Source organism: Elgaria multicarinata, chromosome 2, assembly GCF_023053635.1.
Source record: "Elgaria multicarinata webbii isolate HBS135686 ecotype San Diego chromosome 2, rElgMul1.1.pri, whole genome shotgun sequence".
Taxonomy (NCBI): domain Eukaryota; kingdom Metazoa; phylum Chordata; class Lepidosauria; order Squamata; family Anguidae; genus Elgaria; species Elgaria multicarinata.
In genome coordinates, this window is record NC_086172.1 from 140,726,754 (window position 1) to 140,742,878 (window position 16,125).

At 41.0% G+C, this 16,125-nt stretch overlaps 1 protein-coding gene across 9 annotated transcripts in view; it reads right to left on the minus strand.

Moving 5' to 3' along the window:
• The window catches only part of HECTD1 (HECT domain E3 ubiquitin protein ligase 1), a 79,808-nt gene extending 68,270 nt beyond the window's left edge, over window positions 1-11,538 (minus strand). For 5 of the 9 annotated variants that reach the window (XM_063117781.1, XM_063117776.1, XM_063117779.1 and 2 more), the window contains exon 1: window positions 11,247-11,537. The gene's annotated coding sequence lies outside the window, so the exon portion shown is untranslated. Of the gene's footprint in view, window positions 1-11,246 lie in introns of all 9 variants that reach the window. The other 4 variants (XM_063117774.1, XM_063117777.1, XM_063117782.1 and 1 more) reach the window with 1 other exon arrangement.
• Window positions 11,539-16,125: the final 4,587 nt, after the last annotated feature.

Sequence of the window (16,125 nt, forward strand, 5' to 3'; positions counted from 1 at the left end):
GGACAGGAGAAGTTGCTGAAGTCCCATTGTGTAAGCAGTGTTCTGCTGGCAGCAGAATGAAGGACCCAACTCCATCTGTGCATACAACTTCTACGTTGATGATGCCAAGATATTCAGCAGTTCTAACAACATAGGACAATACCAGCAAAATGCTAGAAGTTACATCTTTAAAATAGTACATCAGTCCTTGTAGCTAATCCTTTGCATTTATTTACTGAAAGAACTTTGTGTAATTTATACCATGTGTATAAGGCAAACAATGGAGATTGAAAGACGAGACAGAACACTAGTCTAACTTTTGTAATCCACCCAGAGAGCTTCGGCTATGGGGCGTTATAAATATGAAAATAATAATATTTCAAGAACTAACATCCTCTTTCTAAATAACCATCTAGTTTTCTTAGAGCTGGAACATCTATTGAAGCAATGGTGGCCTTAGTCTTCATTTGCAACCTTAGGTTGTAAGGTACTAAAATAATGACCCACTACAAATATTCAAGCATACTGACCACACTGGAATTAAAATAAAATGTTAAAGCATCAGAAGGAAGTCTTCCTGCTGCTTTACTAAATATTGCTGAGACAGTATTAAATATTTAATTCTTCAAAGTGGGCAATTTTGCTTTTTAACGTCAGATGGTCGTCAAGAAAAATTAAGACAGCAACAAAAAACACCCTTCTAATATATAGTTATTTGAAGTAAAAAGGATTTCTAGAATGGACAGGTATCGCAATGAAGTCAATGGTTGCACTGTGATTTTAATTACTCTTTTGGACTATGACACATCTGCAACCCAAGCCAATTCATGTTTACTAAAAAATAAGTTTTATGGAGTTCAGAAAGGTTTACTTCTTAGTAAGTGTTTTAGGATGCAGTCTAATCCTTTATGTCTTCATCTTGGAATACCTGTATTCAGTTCTGCAGTTTGCTGATTCAGGCACACAGGGCAGCCTATGTAAGGGATGGACGGTAGCCACATTTACCATATTCAAACTCTATTGGACAGGGGTTAGCAGATAAATTTTGCATGCTACTTCTTGTTTGTTTCATTCAATAAACTGCATCTTTGCATATCTTCACTTTAGTGTTTATTTTATTGTTGTTGCTGGAGACTTGACCAATTTATGCCATTCAAGTTCTGTTTTAGTGTCCTTTTAGGGCTGATAGGTTTTAAAGATGAACAGTTATTAGTTGATAATGAACAGCTATTAGTTAATGCTAATACTGATACTGTTCTGAATTTTGTTTTAAATTTTATTTAATTATTACTATTAGTCTTTGCTTAAATGACCTGGAAATTCTTTCATATGAATTAATTTTTGTTTAGTTGACCTGGAAATTCTTTCATATGAATTACTTTATTAGTGTAATGTTGATATTATATTGTACTACTAGTGTGGTTTAAAAACATATTGTTATTTTCCCCCATTTCTTGTGTATTAAGCCACTTTGAGGTCAATTTATTATGAAAAACTGGGATAAAAATAACCCAATGATAATTAATTGAACCAAGTGATGTTTGAAATGTTTACCAACTTGGAAGTCCCTGGATTTGTTTGTGTATCAGGAGCCCAAATGTGTCCTTACTTCAACTGGTATCTTAAAGCACAAGCCTTGATAGGTCTGCTCGGAAGTAAACCCACCGACTTTAATGGGACTTACTCTCAGGTTTGCATAGGATTACAGCTGTAAAACTTTAATGTACTAACAATTATCACATTTTGTAAATTTGATTCTGTTGCTGTTCCAACATTACTTGGCTCTGAACATTAAATCTGTTTATTGAAGTAAATATGCCCTTTTAACACATTCCTTTCATCCTTACAGAAGTCGATTTGTAAAAATAGCAAAAGAATAACTACTCAGAGTTTCCAGAGGCAGTAAAATATTTGGAAGAGGAAGATTCATCTACAATTAAACAACTGCTTGCTGGGCAAAGTCTGGCTACTGTGTTTACTTGTGATCAGTTAGAGATTAAAAAGGTAACATTAACAGCATAGAGGGAGAAACTCCAAGAAAAAAGTACATATACCAACCTCATGGCATAAAATAAAACCATATTCTATATTTATCTATCTATCTTATAGGAAATCAGTCTCACTGATTTCAATCGAACTTACTACCAACTAAGTGTGCTTGAGACCTCAGTAAATCACACAAAGCTTCCTGCATGCTTAAAAAACCCCTCTAGGCAACCAAATAATAGCAACTTGTCTATATTAAACATACATATATTTCCCACAAATTACAAACTTCTCCATACTATATGGTTTTCAAAGGCCACCGCGTTGCTTACATGCACACTTCGCAAGAAATTCACTCCAAGCTTTAATAAATGCAATTCAAACACACAGCCGACAGATATATTTGACATACTCTCCCTAGACAATCATAAACGGGGGGGGGGGGGGGCAGTATTGTGGTGGAGCACATGCTTTGCATGCCGAGGGCCCCGAAACTCAATCCCTAGTACCTCCAGCAAGTCTGGGAATGACCCACGACTCCGGAGAGCCAGTGCCCGTCCGACGACTCAGCTCCATGAGCCGATGACCTAACCGTAACGTAGGTTCATCTAAACATTTGCCGACTGTCTGTAAAATTAAATACAACCAACGCTAGGAAATAAGCCACGACCGTTTTTTGTTTTGTTTAACAGACTTCTGCGTGTCTTCCTCCGCCACAAAAATACCCCCCTTCTCTCTCTCTCTCAATCACAAAGGACGGACGGAAGCATTGCTAACCGGCACAGGCTCCCTCACCCGTAAGGCCCTAAAACACGGGGTCTGAGTCGCCTTGATAAGCCCCTCAGGGCTACCTGGTCGCCTCTCCTCCTGGCAGGCCAAGATAGAAGCAGGCCCAACTCCCCACCCTTGCGGACCGGCCGGACCTCACTCTGGGCCCGACAAGCGAGAGCACTCGCCCCCCCCCTTTCGTCCCCAAATCCTAGTTTTTCCGGGCCTACCGACCACCGCCGCGCCTGGGCTTTGCGTGGCCTCTATCTATACTCTCTCTCCTCACACCCTTCCTCTGTTCTCCCTCCAACACACAGCACACACATCCAACCCACCACCGGCAGCGCCGTCCTAGAATCGCCTCACGAACCCAGCTCTCTTCACGTCTCCTACCCGGGCACGCCGGGGCACTCGCGTTCACTGCAAGCCGCAGGCCTCGTAGGGTGACCCAGCCAGGCGGTTCAGGCAAGGCCGCTGCGAGGGCCGCAGCTTTCTGTTTCCTCTCCACCCGCCGGCCGAGCGACTCGCTCCCCGCGGCGCCCCAGACTTCTCCCTCAGCCGCCGCTGTTGCCGCTTCAGCTTTCTGGCGTCCTTCCCCCACCCCCCTCAGTCCATCGCCAGACGGCGTCGCATCCCGTCCATCTTGATCCTCCCGGCAGAAGGTGGGGAGGGGGACGAGAGACGCGAACGCCAGAGACACGAGAGGAGGAGGAGGAGGAGGAGCCCGCCAGCCTCGGAGTCAGGCCGAGGCCGAATCCCGGAGCAGCTCAGCGAAGATACGGAGAGCGGGCAGAGGGGGCGCTGCGGAGGTGGCCGCGTCTCGGCCTGGCCCGGCTTTTCCTTCTTTCGTCACGGTAATGCTGGCTTTGCCTTTCTCTTCCTCCTCCTCCTCTTCCTCTATCGCGCCCCTAATAATTAAGAACAACAGTCAGGATAAACTGAATAACCTATTGATTCCTCACGACGTGGCGAACGTCACAGTCTTCCGTCTCTTGGCAAATATGAGCGTGGCCTGCCTTCCACCGTCATAACTTTGGTTGATGTATCATCATTCTCTTGTCGAAGGATCAGCAAAAGACCTACAGCCTTTCTTGTATTCTTAGACTTGAAGAGCCACTTTAAACCCAGTTAATGTAAACTTGTGGACAGTAGGGACCACATCAAAAGGCATAGTCACCAGAAGGCATAGTCACATAGTCAACCCTGTGAGGACTGGGAGAACAACTGGCCATGGTGACACAGTGAGTTTCATGGAAACTACGTGTACCCAGTACTAGGCCTACACTCTTGTCTAACACCACACAGTGCATTTGGGAAGTGTAACACCTCCAGTTTTTCAGAGGACTATTTCCTGCTAGCTCACAGATCCTACACAGCTCTAAACAACTAAATTGAAATGGGGTTTTGTACTAAGTATGCGTGCATGACAAAAGAAGAGATCCATTTACTTAAAGAGGAGGTTGCCCTTTGTTGATTACATTGCTATAGTACTTACATGGTGTAAAAAATAATAATATGATAAGCAAATTCACTACTTTTTTGTAATAGATCTTTGATGCTTGCTGATGCTTGCCCTCTCTGCCAGAATCAGAAATGGCACACCTTATGAAGTGAAATAAATATTATACGTATTGCCAAACTGTTACTCACATGCCCCTCAAAATGGCTCACAACATATTAAAGCAATCTATAATAATATATTATAAACCATAACAACAATATCTAAAAATATTATTGCAGCAGGAGAAAATAAAATAATATAAATAAACTGACAGCAAAAAAGACATTAAATTTAAAAAACACACCTAGCATCAGCAGTTAAAACTAGCAGCAATTAAATACCATAAACATAAATAGAGTTTTAAAGCATTTTGAAATAAATAAGCCTTCAACACCCATATCAGTGTAGGGGCAATACTTCCCTCTCTTGCGAGGAAATTCCATAAAAAGAGTCTTTGTCCTCTGCCAGCCAACCTAATAGTACTTGATGGCAGGCCAGCAAGCAGGGCCTCGGAGGCCAATTTTAGGCCCCTGGAAGGCTCATATAGGTTTAAAGGTAACCACCAGCACTTTAAATTGAGCCAGGAAATGAACTGTCAACCAGTGCAAGCTCATACAAAATAAGTGTTAGATGTTCTTTGCCTTCTTCCCACAAGCAACTAGATATCTGCATTCCTCCCCAATTAAAGCTTCAAATAGTCTTCAAAAGCAGCCCCACATTACAGTACTCCAGTTTGGATTGTACCCAGAGTATGTATTGCTGTTGCAAGATCTGCTTTCTCTAGATAAGATTGCAGCAGCTTAAGTTGATAAAAGTCATTCCTGTCCATCAACATGGCCTGTGCTTCCATCGACAATTCCACATTCAGGAAAAAACCCAAGCTGCGAACTCAGCCTTTCAGTGGGAGTGCAGTTCCAACTAGAACCACTTCCACACTTCCATCCAGGGGGATGTCTATACAGCTACTTTACTAAATGCACAGATTCCCATTTCAGGACACATGACGCAGCCGCCCATTCGTTGCAGCGCCAGGTTTTTAACCTGATAATGCGCATATTCGTAGTTGCGATTTACTTCGACTTTTGGATCAACCTTCGAGTTTGCCCAATACTGGGCCTCAGTATACATAAGTGTTTCCATCCTTGGTAAATTTGTGCACACAATCATACACAAAAAAATCCTCAACACTGAAGAGAATGGGGCAACTCCTACTCACACATAGCTGGGTATATACATTGGATCACTGAACTGTGGCTAATGTACTTTTGTATGATGGATGAATTAGTTTAAGATTACACATGATTCCTTGTATGGTTCAGCTTGCTGCTTGTTGGTTTATTCTTTACATTCTTTAAAATGTAATCTATAATAAAATGTATTAAAATGTAATCTATAATAATGAGAGGATGTCTGTCTGTCTGTAACTGCCATAGTGCAAGACTGTAAAACTTAAGACACCTTAAACTTGGCATAGGGACCATATGATGTGCACCTCAGGCTTATTTTGTTTTTAAAATGCATTACTTAATTTAAATGTGTCTGCATGTTTGAAGCCTGCTGTACGATCTTCAGTCAGTAGGTGACATACTTCCCTAACCAGCACATAGCTTTGCAAACATAGTTTGAACTTGAAGCCAGGAAAGAATGTTCTCAGGAACAGAGATATTCAGCTCCCCCCTGCTATGGGGAACCCCCCTCCCTCAAAGGAATGGAGTGGAAAGACCCCTTCCTCTGGGGACTATAGGGGTGCACCATGGTAAGGGATGTGCCTAGGAGCACCATCAGTTATTGCTTCACTCAGACAAGGTAAGTACAATGTGCCCAACTTTGATAGCTGCATATGTTTGCTTCAAGGCTTCTCTGAATCAAACTGAGGGCTGTTCCAGCCTATACAAAGTTGATCCATTTGCTAGCATTTTATAAGGCAGAGAAAGAATTTTTGTGAACGACCCAGAGAACTTCAGCTATTGGGCGGTATAAAAATGTAATAAACAAATAAATAAATAAATTGTTTGCATCGGTGTTCACTGCAGAAGATACAGGACAGATGCCTGTGCTTGAACTGATGATTTCAGGAAGGGAGTCTGAGGAACTGAAGCAAATAGTGGTGACAAAAGATGAAGTTCTCAAGCTTATTGACAAATTGAAAGCAAATAAATCACCAGGCCCAGATGGTATCCATCCTAGAGTTCTCAAAAAACTCCAATATGAAATTGTGGACCTCCTCACAAAATTATGCAACATGTCCCTAAGCTCAGCCTCTATACCACAGGACTGGAAGATGGCCAATGTAACACCAATTTTCAAAAAGGGATCCAGGGGGGATCCAAGAAATTACAAGCCAGTTAGCTTGACAACTGTTCCAGGTAAATTGTTTTAAAGCATTATTAAAGACAAAATTAGTAAGCATATAGAAAGGCAGGTCCTGCTGAAGAACAATCAACATGGCTTCTGCAAAGGCAAGTCCTGTCTCACTAATCTACTAGAATTCTTTGAGAGTGTCAACAAACATGTAGACAGCGGTGATCTGGTGCACATTGTTTACTTGGACTTCCAAAAGGCTTTTGATAAAGTTCCTCACCAAAGACTCCTGAACAAACTTAGCAATCATGGAATAAGAGGAGAAGTCCTTTTATGGATCATTAAGTGGTTGGAGAACAGAAAGTAGAGAGTAGGAATAAATGGTCAATTCTCCTGATGGAGGGAAGTAAGTAGTGGGGTCCCACAGAGATTGGTATTGGGACCAATTCTTTTCAACTTGTCTGGAATTAGAAGTGAGCAGTGAAGTGGACAAATTTGCTAATGAAACCAAATTATTTAAGGTTGTTAAAACACAAAAGGGTTGTGAAGAGCTCCAAAGGGATCTCTCCAAGCTGGGAGAGCGGGCATCCAAATGGCAGATGCGGTTCAATGTAAGCAAGTGTAAGGTGATGCATGTTGCGGCAAAGAAACCTAACTTCAAGTATAATCTAATGGGATCTGAGCTGGCAGTGACCAAACAAGAAAAAGATCTTGGGGTTGTGGTGAACAACTTGATGAAAATGTCAACCCAGTATGTGGCCGCTGTTAAGAAAGCAAACTCCATGTTAGGCATTATAAGAAAAGGAATTGAGAATAAAACAGCCAGTATCATACTACCTTTATACAAATCTATGGTGCGACCACACTTAGAATACTGTGTACAGTTCTGGTCACACTTAAAATCATAGAGGTGGGAAAAGTGCAGAAAAGGGCAACTAAAATGATTAAGGGGCTGGAGCATCTCCCCTATGACGGAAGATTACAACAACTGGGATTGTTTAGGTTGGAATAAAGGAGGCTAAGGGGAGACATGATAGAGGTGTACAAAATTATGCATAGTATGGAGAATGTGAATAGGGTACATTTTTCTCCCTCTCTCAAAATACTAGAACCCAGGGTCATCCCTTGAAGCTGATTGGTGGGAGATCCAGGACAAATAAAAGGAAGTACTTCTTCACACAGTGCATAGTTAAATTATGGAACTCACTACCACAAGATGTTGTGATGGCCACTAATTTGGATGGCTTTAAAAGGGGGTTGGATGAATTCCTGGAGGAGAAGGCTATCAATGGTTACAACCTGATGGTTGTGTGCTACCTCCAGCATTCGAAGCAGTAAGCCTGTGTGCACCAGTTGCTGGGGAATATGGGTGTGAGTGTACTGTTGCACCATGTCCTGCCTTGTTGGTCCCTGGCCGATGGCTGGTTGGCCACTGTGTGAACAGAGCGGTAGACTAGATGGACCCTTGGTCTGATCCAGCATCAGGGCACTTCTTATGTTCTTAAGCATTTTATACCAGGATCTTCAAAGCTGAAATTCTGAACACACATTATGTGAAAGGCAGTTTAAGTAAAATTAGTGGTGTATTCTCTTAATGGAATATAATTTGTTTAGGACAGAGGTGGAGCAGTCATGTTCCACAACTGAGCTTTAATTCATAAGTTATAAAACTTATAATTTTTGGTTCTCAGATGGATCATTTAGTAGGGGCAGTCTAATAGAACCTTCTGCTTATAATGATTCTTTGCAACTTACTATGAGTTAAAAGTTAAGAGTATAAATCCTCACATTCAGACTCCCTTTGTCATCACATGAGTTGTCTTTGTAGAGTTGCATGGCATTTTTTGTAATAACATTCATTAGTCACAGAGAAGTTAATAATATACTGAACATAGCACTACAGTATGTTTAAGGATCACTAGTGAGTACATGGGAGATCCTTCCTGTAGTCACCAGAAAAATGGGTGTATGCAGAGAGCATGAAGACAATGGAAGTCCTTCCACCTCACACCAGAGCAGCCAGTCACATGTCACTGTCCTAAGATCACTTAGACACCACCTAGGGACAGACTTTAGTCACTCAGAGTGACATGTGATGCGTCAATATGATTGTCAGTGTTTTTTAAAAAACTTTTCTTTTAACCCAAACTAAACAGTTATGTTAATCATAACTGAGTAGAAATTGTGGAGGCATGTTGACTAAAATATTTTGGGCAATATCAGAGATGTCAAATATAAGGTTGGGGCTCTTATGAGGCCTGGCCTTTATCACCTGTACCACATTTTCAGCAAATTGTAAAATTATATTCAGGACTAGGCAGCAAATGTTCTCAATAGACAAAGGAGCTGACAAAGTAATGGCTGCTATTTTAAGCCACAGCTAGATGTTACATATACGTAAGTTAAATTTTCAACAGAATTTTGCAGTGTGGAGTGTTCCTATTAAGTGTTGCAGTTAATCAGCCATGTTCTCCTCTAGGATACTCCATTTCTTTCTCCTCCAACCTGGTTTCTTTCCGTCCCTTGCAATGGTCAATTATAGATATTGCCCCAGGGCTTCTACTGGATAAGGAGTTGACTCCTCCAACACATTTGAGTTTTATAACCGACTAAATCATCTTCAGGACACTTCCAACCCTACAATCCTATTATGATATAGAATATTTTGCTTTTGTTTCTTTAGGGCTACAATTCTAAACCCACCTAATAGAGAGTAGGTCCTGCTGAACTTAGCAGGACTTACTTCTGAGTAAACATGCATTAGACATGTGAAATCAGTCTGTTTATACTGTACATGCTTGCTAGAGAAAGCTGTATTGCATGTAACAATCTGATAACAATTTGCCATAGGGCCAAGAAAAAAAGTCTACTGCTTTTTCCACCCATCCATAATTAAAGTTGAACAAAATTAGTTATGAATCTGTCTGAAAATTCAGATCCAGAGACCCCACTTACCATGCTATTAATATGTGAATTTAGATGAGCAAGTTACAGATGGGGACTTCTTTGTGGAATTATGGAATGCTCTCCATTTGAAGGTCCGTCAGGATCCTTCATTGTTGATGTTTATGCATCTTTTTCTGTTTTGATAGACTTTTAGGATGCAATCCTATGGGTTGTGCCCTCGCAAAACAGAATCCTATGGATTGTGCCCTTGTGAGATGGAGGCTTCCATGTATCCAATGCCCTGCTGGGCTGAAGCCAGCAGGGTGGAAGGAGCGGTGGAGACTCTCTTTACCTCCTTGTTCTCTGATCATTGTATTTTTTGCTAGATGGGCTTTTTTACCTGTCTAGCAATGGGGGTTCAGAGAGGGAAGGAAGAAGGCTGGAAGAGGTTCAAGATGGCTCGTATCCTGGCCTCTCTAGTCTCCTCTCTCTCCGACCACCAGAATGCCCCCATTTTCCCCTCTCAGAGAGCAGCTGGTGTGGTTCTTTCCATGACAGCTGCAAGGGAGAGGGGGTGGATCTCCAACTTCCCCTTCTGAGTCAGAGTGGGGACTTCCCACTGTCCTATGGTCCCATGTGGTTAAGTTTTCAGTAGGCACCAAAAAAACCAAATCGCTGGTGCCTGTCTAATTTGTACTAGTAGGGAGTTCCAGACAAAGGGTCAGTCATTTTTGTATCTTTGTTTATGGTAATTAAAACTTGGCAAATATTTAGTTCCAAATATTCCACAGCAAAACAGTTATACGGTTCTAGTCAGATATATATTTTTACTCAGTGACCTGGTTCTCACATAAAGCAGTTAAACAACCTATGGGTTGTTGTGCATGAGTAGGAGAGATCATGCCTCCTGCATGTCTACCGCTTCCACTTTTACTCCGTAACACACACTGGTTAACCCATGGTTTGTTATTGGGTTAACTGACAGATTGTTTAACTCCTAAACATCTCATCAGTCCCAGTTTGGACATCACACTCAACAACCTACAAAGGATTTGATCTTAGGTTGTTCAATAAAAATGGAAGTAGCAGGCGCACTGCAGGCTGTGCACTTGCTCTTTCCTGCTTGTTCCCAACAGTCCATGGTTTGTTTAACTGATGGGCTGTTGTTACATGCGGATTGTCACTTTTGACAGGAAGTCTTTCATTATTCAAAGGACAGAGGGTTCTTTTTTTTACCCCTTTATCATAATGGATTAATAGGTCAAGGGGGAAATTATGATAATGATATTAACGATACAAAATATTTGATATTTCATTCTTTAGGTTTTAGGTAAAAGATCACAAAAGCAGTTCTCATGAAACACATTCCCTTTAAAAAAAACATTGTATCAGATTTAATAGATTCATTTTCACTAGCCTTATTTATGAAACAGTATACAAATAAGAAGAAGCCTATGCTTCTAAATGTATAAAACAATTCTAGGATTCAGAAATCTTTGTATAGTACAAGCACTCTGAATGACCCCATAGATCTTAGCCACATGGCTTGGAATGACACTGCTTTCCAAGTATAAGCAGAACAAAACACATTTATTATAGATGCGGTCAGATGCCTAGCAATGTTGTTTTCTGTAGTTCTGTTCCACTCCCAGCTAACTCAGAATGCGTAAAAATCATTCCAAACCTTAAATAGTTTACCAAATGATTCCTTATGCTTAAGAAACAGATGTTTCAACCTATTATGCTTTTTATGGTTAAAAGTTCTTTCCTGTTTCAGATTATTCTCCAGCTGTAGCAAAAGGAGCAGTTAAGATTAGGTACTTACTTGGTTTGTCCACTGATGGAATTATGCAGTAATAAAATGTCTCATTCAGTCTGGCTGGGTTTTCAGACATCTTCTTGAAAAATACTTTAATCCAGCAGAAAAGTATTCCCAGTTTAAATCCTTTTAATTAAAAAATAGTGACTGGGTGAAGCTTCATAACACTTCTCTCTTGGTTTTGCTGTTGTATCATCCTTGGGGTCTAAACACAGGGTCAACTTCTTAGCTTTCCCACCATGTCACTGTCTGTAATCTTGGATCACGGCAGTCACAAGTGCTACTCTACGTCAGCTGTAAAACGCAGTGTTTACCATTCACCAGCTTGTGCAATGTGCTGCAACAGAGAGTGTGTTAAAGGTTGCCTATTACATTCTTTACATGTTTTGATTAGTCATGTTGATGAGGTTTGCGCCTGAAGATTTTATGTAACTTAGACTTTGAAAGTGAACTGCATTAGAGAACTTAAAAGAAGTAGTAGTTCTGAATTCACGTGATCGTGGACAGAAACTGACTTGTACCGATAGTTGGTAAAATTTCTTTTAGTCACTCATTCCTTTTACATTGGAACATGTTTACTATCAGATTTTTATATATACATTTTTGCTCAACTTCAACTTTCAGACACAGTTAACAGAATGTTGTCAGCTTACATCCCCTTCTAGAGCATCTATAATAAGTGAAGCAAACTGTCTATAGATGTTGCCATCTGAAACTCCTAAATCCAACAGACAGGAAGTGAACTCCCTGCTTAAACATCCTGCTTGTACTGTACTACTCAGAGCTGAAGTAATGAGGAAGGCTTTAGATTTAGCTTCCAGCCAATCAGGACTTGTATGAGGATGGCATACAATTTGTGTTGTTTTTCATGTGAAACATTTGCCCAAATTTGTTCTAGGATGACTAGCACCTTTTCTGCTGTCTGTTTTGACTAAAAATAAGTTTGCAGGCCCAGTGGACTTTTTAACTTTATTTGTGATTTTGTTAAACAGCAGCCTCTGATCTCAAGGGAATTTAAAAAATACTTTGCAAAGTTGCATGGGGCAGGACTGTAGCTCAGTGCAGGGGCAGGGAATCAATCCCTGTGCATGTAAAGCCCTTGGGCACACCTAAACAATATTTCCGGATTGTGGTATTACAAAGGAAATACAGGGTTCCCAGCCCCATAATTCCCCTGCAATGCTAGTTTGGGTGCTATGAAGGAGAGGCATTTGCCAAGAAGAAGCATGAATGCAGCAGCAGTGCTTAACCCTTTCCCACCTACCAGTTCTTCCCTGCAGATGCTTTCCTAGGTAGTTTTCATTTTTTCCCTCCAACTTGGCTCAGAAACTGGAAGTAAACTTAGCTTGGAGTCCTTCCATGTAACTTTGCATGCCCAGTAGCACTTTTGGCTTTATTTGGGTTTTTGTTTAACTGCTGTGTTTCCATTTTCTCTGCAAATGTTGAGTTAGCATTCAGTTTAGCCTTGCATCTTTTATGACAGTCGGGTATATAAGTAGTATATTTTTTAAAGCACAATTGTGGATGTTGTGCTCTCATTTTATACAAGTGTTTTCCTAACTTGGCAGAATTAACTTGTCTGTGCATGTACCTACCTAAATGATCTTATTTATCAAGAATTGTGGTTTCCTTTTTTTCGTTCTTGAAAAAGGGTTTTAATTTTCAAGGAGCATTTAAGAAAAGGGAAAAAAACCAAGTTTGCAGCCTATGCAGTCATAGGCACAAAGCGTTGCCAAGCTTCTTTAAAGTCTCATAATTCTTCTTTGGTCAGTCTGTAGATTCTTGGGAAACCTGACAACTGAAAATTTCAAGTCACTGTCCATGACAAGAACATATTGTACATCCTGAGTTAGATCTAGAGGAGATTTGGAGGGCATAGAGGGGACTCTTAAGGCAAAGGACCGGATGTTGAAGTCCCACTCCGCAAGTGGTATCCAGCAGCTGGCTGAACAATGGTTCTGGATCCAAATCCCTGTAATGTGGTCCTGCTCTCCCTGTAGTCACTGAAGTAAGGCTTTTTACATGGTTACTTTAAACAATTCTCACAGCAGCTTTTTCCTCAAGCTTTAAGTACCAACTATGTTTATGTTGTGTAAATAGCAACCTCTGTACCAGAGTGAAGTGGGATGGAAAGTTTAACTCAGGAATGGGGAATGTGTAGCCCTCCAGATATAGAACTGTAATTCCCATCATCCCTCACCACTAGCTAGGCTGGCTAGGGCTGATGGGCCTTGCAGTCCAAAGCATCTGAAGGGCTACACATTCCCAATCTTTCGTTCAAAACTTTATCTCCCTACAGTGGTCCTGACAAAATTGCCTGGTTTGGCCCTGAGTATTCAAGTATTCTGAAGAGTACTTCCCTACAGTAGCACTGTGGGAAAGTTCTAACAAAGTCCTTATAACTAAAAGAAAAGTGGCATCAGCAAGGCACTTACTTTCTCTCTCTCTCTCTCTCATAGCAATGCCCTATGATTTCATAGTGCTTTCTTTAAATGGCTTTTCAAAGGAGTTTTCTACACCTGTGTTTTGTAATGCAATTGTCATTCCTCATGCTTGGTAATTTCTGGGAGCTTTACATGGTCCTCTAGTCATTTCCCCATGTTTCCTCCTGCTATTATTATTATTATTATTATTATTATTATTATTATTAATTTATATAGCACCATCAATGTACATGGTGCTGTACAGAGTAAAACAGTAAATAGCAAGACCCTGCCGCAAAGGCTTACATTCTAATAAAATCATAGTAAAGCAATAAGGAGGGGAAGAGAATGCAAACAGGCACAGGGTAGGGTAAACAGGCAATGGGTAGGGTAAAACTAACAGTATAGAGTCAGAACAAAATCAAGTTTTAAAAGCTTTAGGAAAAAGAAAAGTTTTTAGCTGAGCTTTAAAAGCTGTGCTTCTCCTGTTATCTTTGAATGGAGACAATGCGGTATTTTTTCAAGCTGTGCCATTAAACCGCCATTGCCTGTCTGTGTGCTTCTGCCATTGCTCAACGACCTGCTTTGTGTGGGCGGATGTTGGGGATGCAGTTATGATGATGTCACCAGTGGTGATGATGGAGTGGGAGTCTCACTCGGCTGCGCCAGTGCCCTTTCGCCTCTTCACCATTCTGTTACTGGTTGGCTTGCAGAGCCAAAGGTCCACCGGCACTTTCAGTGCGTCCTTCTCCTTTATAATGGGATACGGAGGGGGAGGGGGAAATTGTAGGCTTTCCTATGCAGTTGCAGCTCAGAAAAGTTTTAGCCCTTTTCCACCTCATCCCCACTTATGCACAAATGAGAAAAAGTTTAATTGCTTGCTTTGTATGGGTGGGAGAGAGGAGGCAGGGAAGTTGAAATGCCAAGAAGGGGCTGGGGCTACCCCAGAAGAAGTGGACTGTGGGTGCATAATGCTGCTGGCATCCAATAGCAGTCCGCCGGGCTTCACCTACCAGTGTAAATGGCAGGCAGTGTTATGCATTTAAGAAAACCCAGCTGTATAAAGAACCAGTCTTTATCCCGCAACGAATCCAGAAGCAGAAGCCCCAGTAATGTTGCAGGATAAACAGCATGGTGTGGAGAAGCCCAAAGCTGCATGATTGTCATCCTTTCTAGCACAGCAACATATACGTCCCCAATAATTCAACCCAAAATTGGTTTTGTTGATTTCACTCCTACCACTTTTGATATCAGAGAAATTAAGTTAATTTGTTTTATTTTATTTATTTATTTTATTTATTACATTTTTATACCGCCCAATAGCCAAAGCTCTCTGGGCGGTTCACAAAACAATAACATCCCTTTAAAATGAAGGAGGAAATTATCTGCTTACATCTATTGTCCCTCGGTGAACTAAATATAACACTCCAGGAAGAAAACATAAAAGAAAAAATGTGGTTCAGGACCATCCCACAAAAGTACATTTTCACCTTATTAAGCCAATTTTCATTACTAGTTTGGAATGGCTTGTAAAGCCAGTGGATCCAGACTAAATTGGGTTCATGCAATGCCCTCACCACATGCTTAACTTCCAGTGCAATGCAGATTTGCTGTTCTATTGCCAACTAACTTTTAAAAACTCTTCAGTAGTTCAGTGATTTTGGAATTATCCCCAGTGCCACTAGCTCTAATGCCAGTGTGAGGCCTATGGGTTCAGAGTATACTCTGATTCAGATTTAGGTTGATTGGGAACTCAGTCCAGTCCCAGAAAGCCCTAGACCATGACAATTTAACTCAGCTTGGCTTCCCATCTGATTACAAACTGAGGAAGGGGGTTGAATTGGAGCCTGCTAACACTGTGGAATATTAGAACGGCGGGACCTTAATTTTTCCTTGCTTCACAAAGGAGGGAGTTAAACACTTATGAACAGCTGCAGGTTTTGACCTTGAATGAAATACCTGCAGCTCATGAGGCTGATAGCCTCTGTGAAAATATAGCTGAGGAGAGACTCAGCTGAAGAAGGTGGTGTTCCAAACCTGTCTGTTTGAGAATGGAGGTTGTCTAAAAAGGGCAGAACAGACATAGCCTGTTAGGTTGTGAGTTAGATCATAAGAAGAAGGGCTATTGTGGTCTGTTCCTTGCACTGAAAGCAATGCCGAGGTGCTGGGACTTGTGCAATTTTAGAATGTTTTTAGGATGTTTTAATCATGGTATGTTTTTAATCAGTTTGCACTGTGTATTTTATATCATGTTTTTATACTGTTTGTTTTATACTTTGAATGGTTTTAGTTGTTGTGAACCGCCCGGGAGCTTTGGTTATTGGGCGGTATAAAAATGCTAATAATAATAATAATAATAATAATAATAATAATAATGTCTTTACTTTCCAAAATTCTTCCTTCTGGACTTACCACTGTCTGAACCAACTGAAGCATTCTTCACCTGGACTCTCCATCAAATT